The following is a 17,938-nucleotide window of genomic DNA, read 5'->3' as shown; positions in this document are numbered from 1 at the left end:
TCGGCGTCGGTCGACACCGGACAGCGCGATTGCGGAGAAGGGTAACTTTATTTGTTTGTTTACTCGCGCGATACCAATCGTTCGCGACTTACGCACTTACGTCGCGTGTCTCGTCGATTGTTTTGTATCACCGCTGACCAAAATTTGTGGTTTGTAATTGAAATATGTATATCGATGCTCATGCGTACTGTCGTTTCCTAATCATATCGTAATTATTGTTTCGTAGCGTACGAGGGAAAGCAGAGGCTTGGTCGACGTCAGTCGGTGCCAGGCAGCGTAATCGGGGAGAGGGGTAAGTAACCTATCACAAGATTACATTGCAAATGTGTATGTTTGTGTATAAAATTATGTTTCTTTTTTCCCATTTATGTGCATGTAATTTTTATATTTTTTACATGCTTAGACTTGTAATTCAATATTTATATACGTCTAAGCGTGTAAAAAGCACGAGCATAAATTTAATTTAATGCATAAAAAGTACAAATGCGTAAAAAGTGTCTACACGTTTTACAAACTTGGATTTGCAGTTTAGTAATGTAATATAAATTTTTTATTCCAAATTATGAGTGAGAAACTCTCTTTACTTGAGAAGGTAATCTTTTCTTACAAAAAAAATTTATTAATATATGAAAATCGATTTTAACACACACACACACACACAATATATATATATATATATATATATATATATATATATATATATAATTAAATTTTTTTGTTATAATAATTATCTTAATTTATTACGTCACAATATCATATTAAGTACAACATATTTTAATTCGGTAGAATAAAAATTTATTAATACAATTTTAATATTTAAAAAGATTTATTATAATTCGCGTAATAATTTGAATAATGTAATGTAATGTTCGTTTAACCATATAGTAAGAGTACTTCATTATTTGTGTGTATTATGTTAATATTTCATTCATTCGCTTTTATGTTGGATGTAATTATTAATTTATTCGCTACTTTGGTATTAACTTTTTTCAAACCATTGGACATGCTTTCAATTAATAAACTAAGCAATTGTTATTACTTACCAGGAAATCGGAAGCTTAATTATTAGTATGTTTGTCTACAAAGCTCTTGTATAAATTTATAACGGATACTCACCTGAAACAGAGAAAATGAGAAATTAAAATTAACAAATATGAAAGATATTAATGACATTAATAAAGCTAATTGGTTATACGATAGATATTTAATTTTTGTTGTTACGTAAATATGAGCATAAATTGCACTAGAGATATAACTGTTCTGTTGCAAAAGGAATTTTTTAATGTGATGGTAATTAACGCGACCTCGATGAAGGATAGTAGCGCGGAGGAAATAAAAGTCGTTTAAAGAAGGAAGGTGCGAGCTTTCATTAAGTATTGGAAGAAGATGGTAGACGTAAAGGTGAGATGTTAATCATGACTCGACATCTCATTATCGTTTTGATTAGCGCGTGTAACCGTGTCGGTCCCCCGGCTGCTGCGGTTACGAGTTCTCTACTCGAAGACGATCAAAGTTCTGCGCTTTGCTCAGGCACTTCACGGCCCAGAAGTTGTCTTAATGAGCAGGTCAAACGTTTTAGCGACACAATCATACTGCGACGAATCAAAATGTAACGTGACATTCCCATAATTTAACACAGCGATTAGATTTTACCACTTGAATATAGAGCATCAAAAAGTTTTATTAGGTTAATATCTTCGTGATATTAATACGACATAATATATTAAATGGTAATATAAAAATATAATATATTAAATGGTAATATAAAAATAACTTTAATATGATCAAATAGATTGGTCTAAAATTGTTCAAAATTAATAGTAAATATTTCTATCAGCATTTAATTGAATCAAGTATAATTAACAGATATTTGATAAATAGTGATACATATCTGAGAGAAACGAGCCGATATATCTCCCACGAACGTATGTTAAATACGTACAGGAGAATGCATGTAAGGAAGAACGCGTCGGCAACGGATTCTCCACGCTCGCTTGCGCGACAAATATTTTCTGCTCCAGCAGATAATCCGTTTCCACGCATGCCTGACCCAATTCAGGATACGATCGCGGAATCGGAACTGCGAAGGAGATGGCATTGCATTTACCTATAAGGTATCGATGTTTCACGTGCACGTGGCGCAGCGATACCGTCGCATCTCGTTTTGCACAATACGCAATACGTCTATTGCGTCTATAGCAGTTGCGCCGATCCCCTAGGCAGATTTCCTAGAGAAGGGCCTGTTAATTATAATTCTATGTTGATAATAAGGCTAAGCTGATTACGTAGAGTACGCAACGAGTTCGATAGGATTAGACGTACATGTAGTAAAGCTCTGATCGTGTAATCGTCTTTGATCATTCAAGAACATATATCGATAATAATACAAGGTATCTCAAGCTTGTCTTCATGCTTCCTCTTGTCCATAAATTTCTCGACAAATTTAGAATAAATTTTTCTTAAACGTAGAGACGTCAAAACGCCGACGAATTTTCAAATATAGACAAAGGAGATGTTTGCTACAAGAATTTGGCTACAAGTATAAAAGAGAGAAAAACGTTATCGCTAATCAGATAAATATTACTGACTTTAATCATTTCGGGCAAAAATTTTGCTTACGCTTTTTGTTACGCACTTTACTCAAGCTTCACGTTTCTTATGCTACGAATAGTAGCTACTGCGCGGCATACTCGAAACTTCGGTTTTTACGTGTCTCTAATTAACGGCACTATGTACAGTATTGTACAATGAGTAGCTACAGCTAAACTGTATGTACTGCCATGTAAATTGGCGATGTGAGAATTGGAGGGTAGAATCGCGTAATAAAAAGACGAAGAAGAAATCGACAAGATCGTGAATCTAGATAAAAAGGAGGAGAGCGATGGGAAACAATTCTGAATTTATATAAAGTACATAATTATTTTTTTATGATATCGGTACGTTTTATCAATTCTTAAATACGTAATTTGTGCTCGTAATTAATTTTGACTCTTTTTTTTAACCATACGTTGATTTTCTTGTGAATTTGATTTTTATGGATATTTTTCCTCTTTTTTTTATTGTTAATACCTGGACAATAATTTCAATGTGTCACCGATACCCGAGTGTCGATAGAAGACATTGCGTCCATTAAAGAAGTTTAACCTATTCAAGTGAATGACGATGAAATTGTGCGCGTATCCACTTCGTCGTTCAGGCAGCGTTTAATGGTTAATGGAGTTCCAAATCAAATTATTGCTAATGAGTAAAGTTGCCGAGGATACCGCAGAGCACGCACGCCACTGAAGCGAATACTGCCTGCGAATTATACAGAGTGCCGAGCACTTACAACGTGTCTTTCGCGAGAATTGCGCGCGAATGAGCCGTCGATATCGAATCCTTTGTCGATCTGACGCATTGCGCGATTTACACATTAGCCATGCCGATTGGTGAAGCAAAAAAACGAAATGAAACGCTTCCTTTGTGTGTCAGCAGTAGTGCGTGGCATTTATGAGCAACGTGCGTGTTGAGATAAATTCAATCTGGGATAACGATTTGCCTCGTGAATCTTGTTTTCGCATAGCGCTAGATGGTCGTTGCGTTGTTTTGCCGGAAGATTCCAGTTAGGTTGCTTTCCTAACGCAATATACAACGCGACAGATTCGCGACCTGGAATTGGCAATTAACGCTGTCACCGGCGTATAATCGTATCTCGAGAAACGCGTAATTTATCGACTCAAACTCCTAATTGGCTGCGGTGTACGTCATGTCGTTAGGGAGCCGCGCACAACTAATTCCCGCAGTCTAACTTCGACATGATGTACCAGCAACGTACTCAACTAGGCACTATACGAACACGTCGCCGCTATGCGCGTAGGAGAACCTGATTCTCACCTTTCCGCCATACGCCGTATAAACATCTGACACGGGAGCAGATTCTCCCTCATTGTTACTTCCGGGCCAGCAAGCTCCTCTCATTAAGAACACGCGTAATTACAGTCTGAGGAAAAAATTGCCGGCGCTATTGTGTCTCACCTAGGACACATCTCTCCGCTCATTAATCCTGTCGCTAATGGCAAAGTGTGCGTTAGAAGTACAGATGTCCGCTTAGGTAATAACTCTAATTCATCATGAAAAGTACAAGATAACAATAGTTTCCTGCGAATCAATTTGATAGCAAACGAAATCATGAACATTGCGAATTAATTCTTATCGATTTTACTAATTTGACATAGAAGATATCGCAAATCGGAATGCACGATAATATTACGAAATTATACAACACGTTTGAAACTTCTCGACGATTTTTCCATTCCGATCCGAATGTATCTCACATAAATCGTTACGTCGCGAATCCACCGTGCGCTTGAGCGTACTCGTGTCAACACACGTGACACGACGCTCTATTCGGCCGATCGGTTCATGTCTCTTTCATGAGGCGGCATCGTAATAGGTTCGACGTGCGGCAAGGGTGGAGAGAAGCACGACAGCGTTTACATCGCGTTGTTTATACCCCTTTTTCTACGGATGGAAGGAACAACGGTCGTCGCGGCAGCGGAATAAAGTTCCACCGTTGTTTCTTCCGGATGAGTACGTCGCGTCGTTAGAAAGGCGTCCAACTGTCTGGAAGAGGAAGAAGAAGAAGAAGAAGTGAAAGACAAAGACGGCGGCGATACGCCGCTGCTCATGCCCGATGCCTACTAGCCTTCAGCCGCGTTTTGATCAGGTCGAAGGAGCAAGCGGGATGAGAGGCTAAAGCACGGACGGCGAGGTGAGGTAAGGTGAGTCGAGGTGAGGCTGTGGAGCGAATCCCCATGGCAACGGCTTCACTACGGATTCCATTTACCTATCGCTATGGAAACGCGGGGTGGCGCTCAAAGCTGTGTAGAGAAACGGAAAGAGATAGATGGAGATAGAGAGCGTGAGGATGGAAGAGAGCGCGGCAGCGGGAACGATGGGGTGGAAAGGAGAGAGAAAGTGAGAGAGACGCACGTTGACAGAGAGAGAGAGAGAGAGAGAGAGTTGGAAGAGGACGGAAGATGGAAGAAGGTGAAAGAGGGATGAGAGAGAGACAGAGACAGAGAGAGAGAGAGAGAGTTGGAAGAGGACGGAAGATGGAAGAAGGTGAAAGAGGGATGGTTAAGGGAGGACAAGGGATGGTCAGGAGACCCTGCGCGATCAAGGTAGGGTCCGAAGTGCTCGTCAGAAACGATAACACATCAACAGATATATCGATCATCCATCCGTGCGGCGCCCCACGCGCCATTCGATATTCTAAAATTACCGTCTCGCGTAACGCGTTCCTTAACAAAAAAAAATTCGATCGACATTTAAACACGACGTTCTCTCATATTGTTGCGCGCTGCTTACGAAGAAAACAGACTTTTAGCATTATAAGCTGCAAACGAGATTCTACTTGGTATGCGAGTTAGAGATACTCGTACACTGCAACAGGTTTCTATTAATATATGATATTCAATGAAAAATAATACTGAAGCTTACGAGATAAGAAAAATGTAAGAGTGAAAAATACCAAGAAATCTTTTTATATACATACTATTTTATTTTATTTTTATTTAACTAAATGTTGATGAAATAAAGCTTCGGACTAATTGTTCATGGAAAGCGTACGATCCTTTGATAACGAATATTACCATTTTTGCATGTGCTCGTGCATAATATTAGTCAATGTTTATTTGAGGATCACGGCGTTCTTGTTACCCTATACAACGCGAAAGCCCGGCAATGTGATTTAGCATTAATTACCGTTTTCATTGCATAAATTCTAAGTGCATTACAGGCAGCAACTGCTGGTATTCCGGGCAGAATTTTAAATAACTAACTATTGCATTTTTCCATAAATCTTCTCTCGATGATGATATTTGTAATTCTGTTCAATTACTGCGTATATTACGTATAAAGCATAAAAATAAATTTAGATACGAATACTTTTGCATGTATTAAACTGTCGATTTTGTTTACGTAGCCCAAAAATTAATACCGTTATTGTAAGTTATAATTCATGGCCTGTATTTGCGTCAACTTTCCTGGAATCGATCGCGAACGCGGCTTAATAAATTTTGGTACACAGGATCGCTGGTAAGGGTGTACGTGACTCGCTACAGGCACAAGGGATTACTTGGAAAGCGTTTTCTGTTATATGGGTCGTGTGCACCTAAATTTTACTTGAATTTCAAAGTAATTCCTCGTCGCACGAAAATAGGTTTATGTGTTGATGAAAAATAATATACTCCCGATGAAGGGCCGTTCCGACAAATTTAACCCGATAAACTTTTAACTAATGCAGCGCAGTGGCCGCAACCTATCGGGATAGCGCGGTGCAGGCTATTAAAATGTGTACCAGGAGTTACTTGAATCCTACGAGCGAAATCCGTGCCTCTTGACAGAATAATGTCGCGTCAATATTATGGTCGATAGAGGGAAAAGAATCTTTATCCGCCACGATCGAATTGCTGGCAGGCCTACCGATTGTACGATCCTCTAGGGCTTTGCCATGCGGCAGTACATCATCCCCCTTTACTTCTGTAGCACGAATAGAACCAGCTCTACGTGGGGCTGTAAGCGGATTGCCATGGAATTGAAGTTAGCCTCGCTCTATACTTTGAAGGTCCTGCGAGGGAGTCGCGCCTACGAGCTATATTGCATAGTGCAGGGCGTCCTCGCGGACCTTTTAACCCTTTAATTGCTACCCGCCGTATTCATCGTCGACAACCGTGGAAAGGTTCTTCAAAGTAAACCACCCAATCACCGCCGGCAAACGACTTCACACGCGCTGATTAATCACGAGCTACCGAGATCAAACGGGAGGCAGTTACTATCGACTTTTGGACGCACGAGTGTATCTTTTCTATGTATCTCTTCTAGAAAAAGTTTCAATAGATAAAATATTTAATTGAGATAGAAAAAAAATGCACGCGAGAAAACAATGTTTATAATTAATGTAAATATATTAATGTAAAAATTTCTTTCCTGAGAAAGATTTTTTTTAAGCGAAAAAATTATTAATTTAATCGAAATTTGATTTCATTCTTTGTTAACAAGTTTTTTATGGGATTTAATTTTGTCAGCGGTTTTATTTTATTAATGCCTCTTACTCGTACGTTTTATCGGCAAAATATCCTATTAAATTATAAAATGCTTCGAACGTGACTTTGCGAATTTCTAAAGATAGAATGTAAGAAAATAAGGAAAAGGGCTTCGCTTTCGTAAAAGATTCGATGGGCTTATAAGAGCATTTAAGCTATTGGACTTTCCGGCTTGCCGCCTCTCTGCTTCTCCGCACATCTCTGACCAACCTTTCGGCGGACACCGGCGACAACGAGAAGGGTTGAACGTAATTAATTGCGATTTCACTCTTTCCTGCACTTAATGCGGTCCTCGGTCCTGCGGTCGTCCTTTCTCCTACCTGCATCCAGTTAAATCGCAATTACTCAGAGACGCGGCAGTTAGGTACCTAGAAAAGGGTTTGCCATAGGGCGGACAGAGACAAAGCGATAAGGGAAGGGGAAGTTATTTATTTCGGTCGTATGAAACATGTCATACCCCTGCATTTCTTAAAATGCGGTTGAACGTTATAATTACTACTTTTTCATTTTTTTAATTTTTTAAATGTTAATTAAAAGCGATAAATCCTTGATAATACTATTTTAACTCTGCAGATTATATTTCTAACACATTTATAAAAAAAATTAATGAACTATCGCCAACTATCAAAATACCGACGTCACGATTTTTCGTGTCGCCTCTTTTTTTTATTATAAAAGAGAAAGAGGAGCGAAAAGACAAATTACTCCGTGCTCTCCTTTTGGAACAGTTGCATCCTCGGTATGCCGAATTAATCGCACGGGTACCACCTTGCATCCTCGCGATTCGAAAGTAAGGAATTTCGCTCATTAGTTAGCCGCGTAATTAAAAAGCCTGCGCGTCCGGCCCAAACAGATAACGAAGAAGGAACGGGGCTAGAAGTTCAGCAACCCTTTCTCCCTTTAATTCCCTCCCGTCCCTTCCGTCGCTTCCGCCGCCGTACACCGAACGGTTTTCCATCCTCGAGCAATTGCTCGCTCTGCGCTTGTCGTCGCGAAGGAAAGACAGAGAAAGGGAGACAAAAAGAGAAGGAAGGGAGAAAAAAAACGAAAGTACTAAGTGGGGAAAGGGTGGGACTGAAGGGGCTAGGGCGAAAGGAGGGCGGACCTTTTTATAATTGCAAAGCGCTCGCCGCTCGAGCAAAGCGGGGTCTTTTGAAGCGTAAGATCAAGGCGATCGGACGGCAGAATAAATGCGAATAAATCTCACCACCCACGTTGTACAGGCTGTGTTTCGTCCATCGGTGAACGATTAAAAAGCGGCACATTGTCGAAAAGCGACCGGATTAGAGACGTCCGCGTTTAAATACCAGTTCAAGATCGATATAGCGGACAATTTGCGCAAATGGAAACTTCTACGTGATTGAAAAAAAAAATAGGTAGAGAAAATCGTGGCACAAGCACAATTTTAGGTTGCCTGCTTTCTTGTATGCGAGATATTTTTTTTTAATTGATGATATTAATTGAGATGCATCAGACATTGCGACGTCTCGATAAAAACTGATGAATTAGCCTTTTTTGTATCAATTTTATTATTTTATCCTTTAAATGTAGAAAAATGATTCACTCGACTGAAGGTAACGTTCGTGACGTGGCCGGAAATATTGGTCATTGTTAACCAGCGCTTATTCGGAGAGCCGCACTCCAACGTCCGGTAGACGGCAGCATCTCTGATGCTGAAGCTGTGCTTGCAGCGAAAGCTTTGGAGCTTGCATCTCGTGGCGCCACCCCTGAGGAAAGCTCGGAACCCCTTATCATTCAGTGTTCATCAACTTCAGGCTTCATTGAACAATACAAAATTATAGATTTCCTTCGCAAAACTTGATGAAATTTTCATAACAAATGGAGCCAATAAAGCATTAATTTGTTAAGTTTGTGAATCAACACTAAATCACATCTATAAATATAACAATTCCCTAAAATATACATAAATATATTTCTCTTAATAAAAAAAATATCAATACACCCAGAACAGAGTTGTATAAAATATTAAAAATAGGTCAAATTATTTGCATTATTATTCGGACCTTTCGGCAAATAATATATCTGAACCTGCTTGCTTTCAAGAATTTAAATTGGTATCGATCTCAATCGTATATTACTTAGCCGTTTAGAAAAAATAAAATTTCAGCCAATTATGAAATGAATCTTTTAAAGTGGTATTCTTTTTTGCTTTTTCAATTATATATCTCTTTTAATAAGATTTCTGCTGATAGTAATCAAAATGCGTTATTACAAGCGTTTTTGAAGAAAATGTTGAACAGATTACTGTAAAAGATACTCAAGAGAATATAAATATATAACATTCATGTGATTAACCGAGCATTAAATATACGATGCACGCTTGGCAGCTTGCACGGCTCCGGAGAAAATATATCCCGAGGTCAACGTCTTTGTCGACGGACGATGACGTTGCGCAGGATATCCGGTGGTGGTTCAAGGCCACTCTACGCGACTTCCAGCTGAGCACCCCTTCCTGCTCCGTTGCCTACCACCGCAGAGAGAGGGCGACACGAATCCCTGGTTTTCTCACGATCGATTGCTCCACAGGGATGACTGATTCGCATAGTCATTTGGGTTTAGCAAATCCACAAACCGAACTCGATACATTGCGGACACTTACATACATTTATACGTCATGTATACATGTTTCTGCAAGTGATAATGTAATAAATATTTGAGGAAAAGTGAAAGCAAAAATTTTTAAAAATAATATATATTTGAAATGGTGCAAGATAACAAAAGCTGAAGCTCAGTTTTTATTTATGTCTCTTAATTATAAAATGAGGCAATCGATCGCGGAGATTACTTTCTCATCAAATTCTCGTGTTTCTACGATAGTTATTGAATTATTTCAAATGTTTTACAACCCATTGCGCGACGAGCATTCGAAGCTTGTTAAAACAAGCATGTGTTTTATGACTAATAATGTATAGAAATGATGAGCAATTGATGATGGAACGAGGAAACAAAAGAGTTCCTAATCTTCGACATATGCAACAATAAATATGCGTTTATATATGAGAACTCACGAATATACGAGCCAAGTATGCGCTACGAGAATATTGTGGAAGCTATCTATACTCGCGGTACCATGTTGAAATCATTAACGATCTAGAGCAGAACACATATTAAACTTTTGAGTATGAAACAGTGCGATGCTTAGCGTCATATATTAAGCTTAAAATCCGACTGGTTGTATAACACATACTTCCAGAATTTTTACTAAAATATTTTTCTCTGACTTATTTATGAATTATTTAATAGATAAATTACATTAGAACTAATTAGAATTAATTATTCAATAAATAAATTAGATGTCATTTATCGTATATGTGCACCTATACTTAAAGGGTTAATGTGTTTTACATTGAGCTTTGAAGTTTTTGTTAATTTAGATGTTTAACACGTACGATCAACATTATTATATGAGTTCCAAGCAAAGTTCTGCGCGAGTGTTTTATTATGATAATTAGTACGCATGTACTAATTACAATTAACAATTATATTTTCATTGTTTATTAAAATCAAATAACGTAAATGTTATTGAGACGCAAGAATATGATATGAAAAATAATGAAAAATTAATTTGAGTATATTGTAATTTTTACTTTAAACCATGAAACTCAATTTCGAAACAAAATTAATTTCATTTTCGTAATTAATAACGATATCTCGCAAATTAGTTGAACGAGATGAATCATCGTGTTTTCATCAGGAACACTAAAGTTTCAGTTTTTGAAAACATTTCGCTGCAATGCGATATTAATGATTATATCGATCGCAATCACGAACTACTAATGGAGTTAGCATACTTCACTTGAAAAATACTATTGCACGCGTTTTCGTATTTTTTTTTATAATGCAGATATGAAATTACATGCAAAAGATAGACATTCTTTCATACGTGGCATCGAATTTTTAAAATAGTTTAACTCCATGAAAAATGAATACAATGAAAATGCGATAAAAATTGATCTTCTGTGTTTTTCATCCAACAAGTGTGTTTACGTACAATGCAATATACTTATCATAAGATATATATGCACATCACCTAGATAAAAATTAAATGCCAATTTATAAAACGAAAGAAAAGCGTTAACAGAAATATTAAAAACTATCCATAGAGCTATATTAAAGATTTATAAAACAGCTACTTATAACATGACCGCGTGAATTATACATGTCGAATATAACGTACCAGTTTTTAAATTTAAAATTGTCACGTGTCACATATTTTAATATTTAATTTTAAATGACTCCGAAATAACTGGCATCACACGTTGCGATTTGATTCGTAATTTCCGACTGACGCATTTTTTTTTATATGCCAGAGCGATTTATTTTTAATAACCAAGCGACAAAGTATTTATATTTTGTTCGCGTAATCGAGATGCAGTTTTTACACAGTTCTTTTTATAAAGTTATACATTTATGTAAATATACAACTTCGTGGCGTCGAGCAATCTTTATGATTGGATGTACATCGCGCGCTAAAATATTAATTCATACAACCGTGATTTGCGAACGAGGCAGGAATGAGGTATCCGCAAGAAGGTATGCTGGTGAATGTGGGCCAAACAATGGAAGGAAATAGATGTGCCTCAGAAAAGCATATTAACATGTATCAAATGAAATTGGTGTACGCGTGACTCTGCGCGATTAAATCGAACGGAAGGCTGTGCCGCCATTATATCTCATTTACACGAGCGAGGCTTTTCAATGAATAATTCAATTGATCCGGTTTTTCGGTGGAGCATCTCATTAGGAATGTACCGCGTCCTTTTCTTTTTTGTTTCGCGACAACGAGAGTAAAAGCTGGTGCGGGCGCTACTGCTCACGGGGGATCCTCTTTCCACGACCCATTTTACATTTCGAAGGCTGTCCGAAATGATGTTTTGCCAGAGTTATTTTTATAACTCTTCCGTACGCGTTACAGATGTGTACGTTGCATTGTTACACCGCTGGCCGGATCGATCGCAGCGCACTATCACAACTGCGCTTTCATTGTAATTGCGCTGTTACAATCTGTGAGCGCGAGTATAAATAAGAAATAAAGAGCGCTGGGAAGCAGAAGCAAGTGCGAACAATGCTATTGGATAGTATATCTACTCAGCGTGTCGCTTTCCTTCCTCCGAGGAATAAAAAGAGAAACGGGCAGTAAGAGCGAGAAAAAACAATTTTATTGTCCCTTTAGAAAGAAAATTCCACTTGTATTAGTAAGTGGCAGATATAATGGCAGTGTAGACAGTAAAGTATATTAAAAAAGCTTAATAAAAAATTGTGATCTCGAAGTCTAATGAAAGAAATTTAAGAGAGTTTAGCCAGACCAATTCACAAGAGACAACCTTTAGCAATAGCAAAAAATAAATTTAACAAAATGGTAGTATCTATTATCATTTTTGCAAAAAATAAGAATTTATTTGAATAAATAAGCAGTACAATACATAAATTTTCTCTTTCTGCAATTCCAAAATTTTTTATTTTTGGGTGATTCTTTAGCATTCGTAGATCAAATTATTGCATGAATTTCTATAATATAATACATATATATATTAAAATATTTTTTTTAGAAAAGAGTTATTAAAACATTATTTTACCGAATTAAAAAAGCGATAGTAAAGATGCATTAAAGGTATATTCTCGCTTTCAATACCATTTTTATACTCTTTTTAGGAATTTTTTTTTAGAAAGAGTATAAAAGCTATAAACTTGAAATTTGGTATATTTCTTCTTTGATATTTGAATATTTTTTATATATTTTTCGAAACATAAAAAAGAATATTGTAGCAATTATTTGCATGTCTATATGCATGTCAAAAAAATACTGGCTTACTGTTGCCATGATTCAAGAGATACATCAATCATCTAAAATAAAAATTAAAAGAAATTCTTAATCTATATAAATGTTGTTCTCATCTGACCTACAATTCAGTTAAAAAAATAGCAGGTTTAAAAAATCACTGTTTTTTTTTTTTTCATTTTTCTGAGACTTTTGGATTTAGAATTAGATTAAAACTAAATGAGTTATCGCGCGTGGCAACAGTTTTTAACAATATTATTTAAAAAAGGCACGTTTAAAATTTTTTACATTAATAAAAATTTCTGCAATCTATTATCTTTAATCTGTTGTCTCTCTTTTAAGCTTCAAACTATTAAAAAATGTAAAAAAAGAAAAATAATAATCGAGTTTTTGAAGCCAAAAAACGAGAATACCGCTTTAATAATTGAATTAGAGCGGCGCAACTCGTGTGACATGGTTTTCGGCATCCACGAGAAGAGACTCAATGGACCTTGGAAAACGGAACGGACGATACTAGCACACACGCTAACGTTTTAGCGCCCATCGAGCGACGTTATTCGTCATATCGGACACGCGTTAGGGTCAGTCGTAAAATGTCGATCGCTGGGGATCACGATAACGTCGTTCGTTCTACTTTTTTTCTCTTTTTCTCTCTCTCTCTGTCTCTCTTTCTCTCTCCTCGGATTCTCGTCTCCGCCATCGTTACCGCTCGTCCTCCGTTATGCTCGCGGTAACGACAGACACGCCGACGCCTAAGGGCCGTTCACATTTACGAGCACGAACGGAGACGGGAGATATCGGCGGAGAAAATGAGTCGGAAAAGTGCGACGGGAGCACCCCTGGCGATCGTCATTGCTTGACCCTTCTCGCAGTCTTTCACCCTCGCGGCAGACACATACACACACTTTCGCGCGTGCAGACGTACAAGCATGGATGTGTACGAACCCCGATGGCGGTTAGCGACAGTCGTGCCGTTTTCCTGCTCCATCCTGCAGGAGAAACCAGAGAGAAACCCGGCAAGTGCTCGATTGCATTCTCATTCTCTGGGGAATAGTTACACGGATTACATTCACCGTGGTCCGATAATTTCCGTTGAAAAGCGGAACGATCCTGACGGCGACCGGTCGCACTAGATGTTTCCGTGATTCTGTGCGACAACAGTGCGTGAGGTTCTGCGGTGCTTCGACGCATTTCGCGCGCCGCGCCGTGAAATAAATCGTAAAGTAAACCATGCTACGATAAGCTACGATTCTGTAACGTGTTATACATAGATTGAAGCGCCTTTGATTTATCGGATGTCATTACGGGTAGTTCTGGGCAAACAACCCGACTTTCTTCCGACTTTTATAGAGCTCCGTTACATTGAAATTCGGCGCGAGACGCTCGACAGTCTCCGATGTAAAACGAAATCGATCACTATCTTCCCTCAAACCCCGCGCTCTGACTCGCCTAATGCGACTCGAAGTTTTCCACTTCGCGATTGCTATATACGACGCGAAGTTTCGAGCGTTTCGAGGTCGGGATATATGAACATCTCCATATGGATCTTCTAACTCGACAAGATACAACTTCATCTGTCTTATCTGGTTTAATTTGGAGTTTCAAAAACTCAATTGAGTTAAAATGAATTCAGCAATTTATATATCACTTTATACTACTGAAAAATGTCTTTATGGAAGAATGTTTGAAAATGTTGCAAGGAAACATTCATCAATTTCTTAGTGTTCAATATTAAACATCTAGTGAAAAATAATTACCTCTTAAACTAAATTAATTTAAGAGGTAATTAATTATATATAAATTCATATATAATTATATATATTAATTTAGGTATAATTACATATATAATTATACATAAATTATATATAATATATTAAAATAAATTTGTTTGGATATAAATATAGCGTACGATCTTTAGTTTTATTTAATTATTGGAAATAAAATTATTGAAACTTACTATATTAAAAGTAATTTCTTTTAAGAAAATATTGAGAAAACATTTTCTATTTTTAAAAAGTTTTTTCAATATTTTGTGCGATATAAATAATTCTGTGAATATAATAGGTGAGAGACATGAGAATCTAATGATATAATGTAACAAGCAAATGTTAGTTGCAGACAGAGAGAGATTATGAGGGCAGATCTCTTCATAATTCGAGCGTAATTTATATTTCCTGTCTCGCCGGCGGAAAAACATTGTTGCACATCGCGCTCGGTGAATACGTTAACACATGTTGCTGCGCGACAACCGATACGCTCCACACTTTACCCCGCCGCGTTCGTTTCTCATCCATTTTTTACCCCGATTCGCGACACCCCGAGGGTCGCAGCTGCACTCCATTTCGAAGAACAATCTCTGCATATTTGAAATCTATCCGTGACTCCGCACGCTGTACGTACGTAGCATGCGCGAGTGTACGTGCGAGTGTATACGTGCGGCATGGGAAGACACGTATGCAGAAATTGGCCGGAACTCCGCCGGAGCCGGCGTCAATATATTATAGAAATTTATAAATTTTCGAGCACGCCCGCGCTCGAAAAGAGGTCGGGATGCGGTGGTGGCGGCGACGGTGGCGGCGTTGCTCCTTTAAAACGGCGCGCGAGGGCAGAGCGACGACTATTTCTGCCGTTTTGACTGGTGAAATTTTCAAGAGGCCATCATTGATTTTACCCCCCTCGCGCGTCGAGCGCCGCCCTTATTCCACCCTCCGCGCGTCGCGCGCCCTTCTCGACCCGTACCTCGCATCGATCACCCGTACTGTCCACGCAAAATAACGATTAGCTCGAGAGCGCGACGTGTTCCAGAGACGTTCGTCCAGTCTGAGTAACTCAACGAGTCTCTCGCATACGACGAGCCGGAGATCGCGGACACGCGACATTAAGACGATGAAGTTTAACGCGAGCTTGCCGAAGGTGATAAAAAAAGCTGCGAAAAGAAATGACTCAGAACCTAGTATTTCGGAACTTTGCTACCAAGAAGTTTTCGCACCGCGTAATGCACTCATGTATAGTACTTTCAATTTTATTTTTTACCAAATATACAATCGAAAGTTGCTACTAAAATTTACATAAAGTGAACTTAAATTGTTTCCTAAAAATAGTAATTAAATAATGATAATTCCTTCTTTCTAATTATTCAAAATTATTTTACATTATGAAACACATGAGAATTTAAATATAATTTTATTTGCGATGAAAAGTGTAAATGTGACTAATATCATTGTACTTTATATAAATCAGATTTATCACAATGTCCTCTGCCTCATTTTCGGTGATAATTTAGGTTAATTCATAATCAAATTGCACATGTTCTCCACACATTACGTCTACGTAATACTCGACGAAATTTAGAGCTACGTTTACTGCCCACCCGACGGAAGATTGGTCTGTCCATAATTCAATGCGCCCCGCTGTTGACTCGGGAAACGAATACATACGTATAAGCGGAACGCACTCGCGTCGTCGGAAAGGGAGAAACACAGGGGCCGAAGGGCGAAGCAGCAGCCGCGCGTTAAATATTTAGAATTGTGAGTTATGGTACCGCGTGTATAGGCGTCGCATTATCGGTAAAGACATCGAGTCCCAGGTGCGTCCTATGTGTTTACGAGTCTCCGAACGGTCCAACTTCAGGAGCGGCAAAGCCCAGCGGGAACTTCGAAGGCTATGTTTTGCCGGATATATCGCGGGTCTGCACCAGGTGCACGGTGACTCCTAAGGCGGAGTATCCTTCGGGTCTCGGCCAGGGCGACTTTTTTATTTGAGTAGGCTAAATTTTTCTTAAACGCCGAACCGCACTCGATGAAGATACATACGTTACGAGCATCATATGCGCTGTGCAAGTCAGACAGAAAAAAAGTTCAGCTTGTACTTCTCTGTTATTAAATTTTTTTACGGGATAATGTCCAGCGACATCACGCTTGGAGATTTGTCCTGCGAAAGGTTCTTCTGTTTAGGGATATTGGAGAGGTAAATAATGATAAGGATTAAAATAGTTCATTAAACGTTATTATTAAGTTAATCAAGAAGGCAAAGATTTGATAAAGATTTCCAAAAGTGATAAGCGATATTATACGAAGAACAAGCAAATGAGAATTTTGATACTCTGGAAAGTAACGTCCTCGTTTTGCGCAAAGAACTGACAGACTATAGAGATTCGTTGAGGCGTCGTAAATATAATTTTTATGGGTTTGGCTCTTTTTATGGTGTTTACGTCAAAACGAAGAACGAAGTTAATTCGCTCGTTAAAAAGTTATCCCTTTTTTACGCAAGCTGTTTATCGACCGGGCCGCAGAACAATGTCTGAGTTAAATCGAGAAATATGCTTTTTTTTACGAGTCTTACATCCATATAGTATCTCTGGTATTGTGATAGTTTCCATTAGTTATAGTTTCCCCCCTTTTAAATAAAAAAGAAAAAAAATCATGACTGTGGAGATAGTTCTAGAAAAAAGGATCAATATTATACCGCGGACTCAGCAATAGTTTTTCAGTGTAATTGAAGTTGGGAAACAGAATCGAAAGTACGTATATGTGGTAGCACGGTAGATTAACACGCTCGCATGGAAAATGGATGATACTTAATTGCGCGACTCCATATCATAGGAGCAAGCCCTGTATTAATGGCGACAGGCTACGAGTACGTCTGACCACCGATGAGGTTGTTCGCTCTGCTTCTCGCTTTATACCTGTCAGATCGGCCTTGAGTAACGATCCAGGAGAATTTCAGTGCCTCGGTCTACGAAATGGCGTGACCGCGAATGGATCGCGTCGAGAGGGAAAATATAGAAATGTAAATTGCCTCTTATCACCATAATGACGTGCCCAGTCACGGAATTATCCAGAATGCTGTATCAATCGTTGGCGAATATATCGCCGTAACGATGATGGTTAAAACGTTAAAACTCGAGAGCCGAAGAGACTTTTACAGCTTAATTAAGAAACGATAACGTAATATTTATGCGGTAAACTGTAGGAGAAGTTTTTGATAAAACTCAAGTAATCGGAGGAGTAATCTGTTATACTATCAAAGTGTCCACGTACAATGAAGATAAGTT

The 17,938-nt window shown here is 38.3% G+C and overlaps 1 protein-coding gene and 1 long non-coding RNA gene across 19 annotated transcripts in view; one reads left to right on the top strand and one right to left on the bottom strand.

The window, feature by feature from the left end:
- Positions 1 to 17,938, bottom strand: part of LOC105201456 (CUGBP Elav-like family member 4) — a 574,742-nt gene that overhangs the window by 335,219 nt on the left and 221,585 nt on the right. The gene's annotated exons all lie outside the window — the stretch shown is intronic.
- Positions 78 to 17,938, top strand: part of LOC120357520 — a 232,954-nt gene continuing 215,093 nt past the window's right edge. The window contains exon 1 of the long non-coding RNA XR_005574514.1: positions 78 to 292. This is a non-coding gene — a long non-coding RNA (uncharacterized LOC120357520). The remainder of the gene's footprint in view (positions 293 to 17,938) is intronic.

Source organism: Solenopsis invicta, chromosome 4, assembly GCF_016802725.1.
Source record: "Solenopsis invicta isolate M01_SB chromosome 4, UNIL_Sinv_3.0, whole genome shotgun sequence".
Classification (NCBI taxonomy): Eukaryota; Metazoa; Arthropoda; class Insecta; order Hymenoptera; family Formicidae; genus Solenopsis; species Solenopsis invicta.
This window is presented reverse-complemented; position numbering and strand designations above follow the sequence as displayed.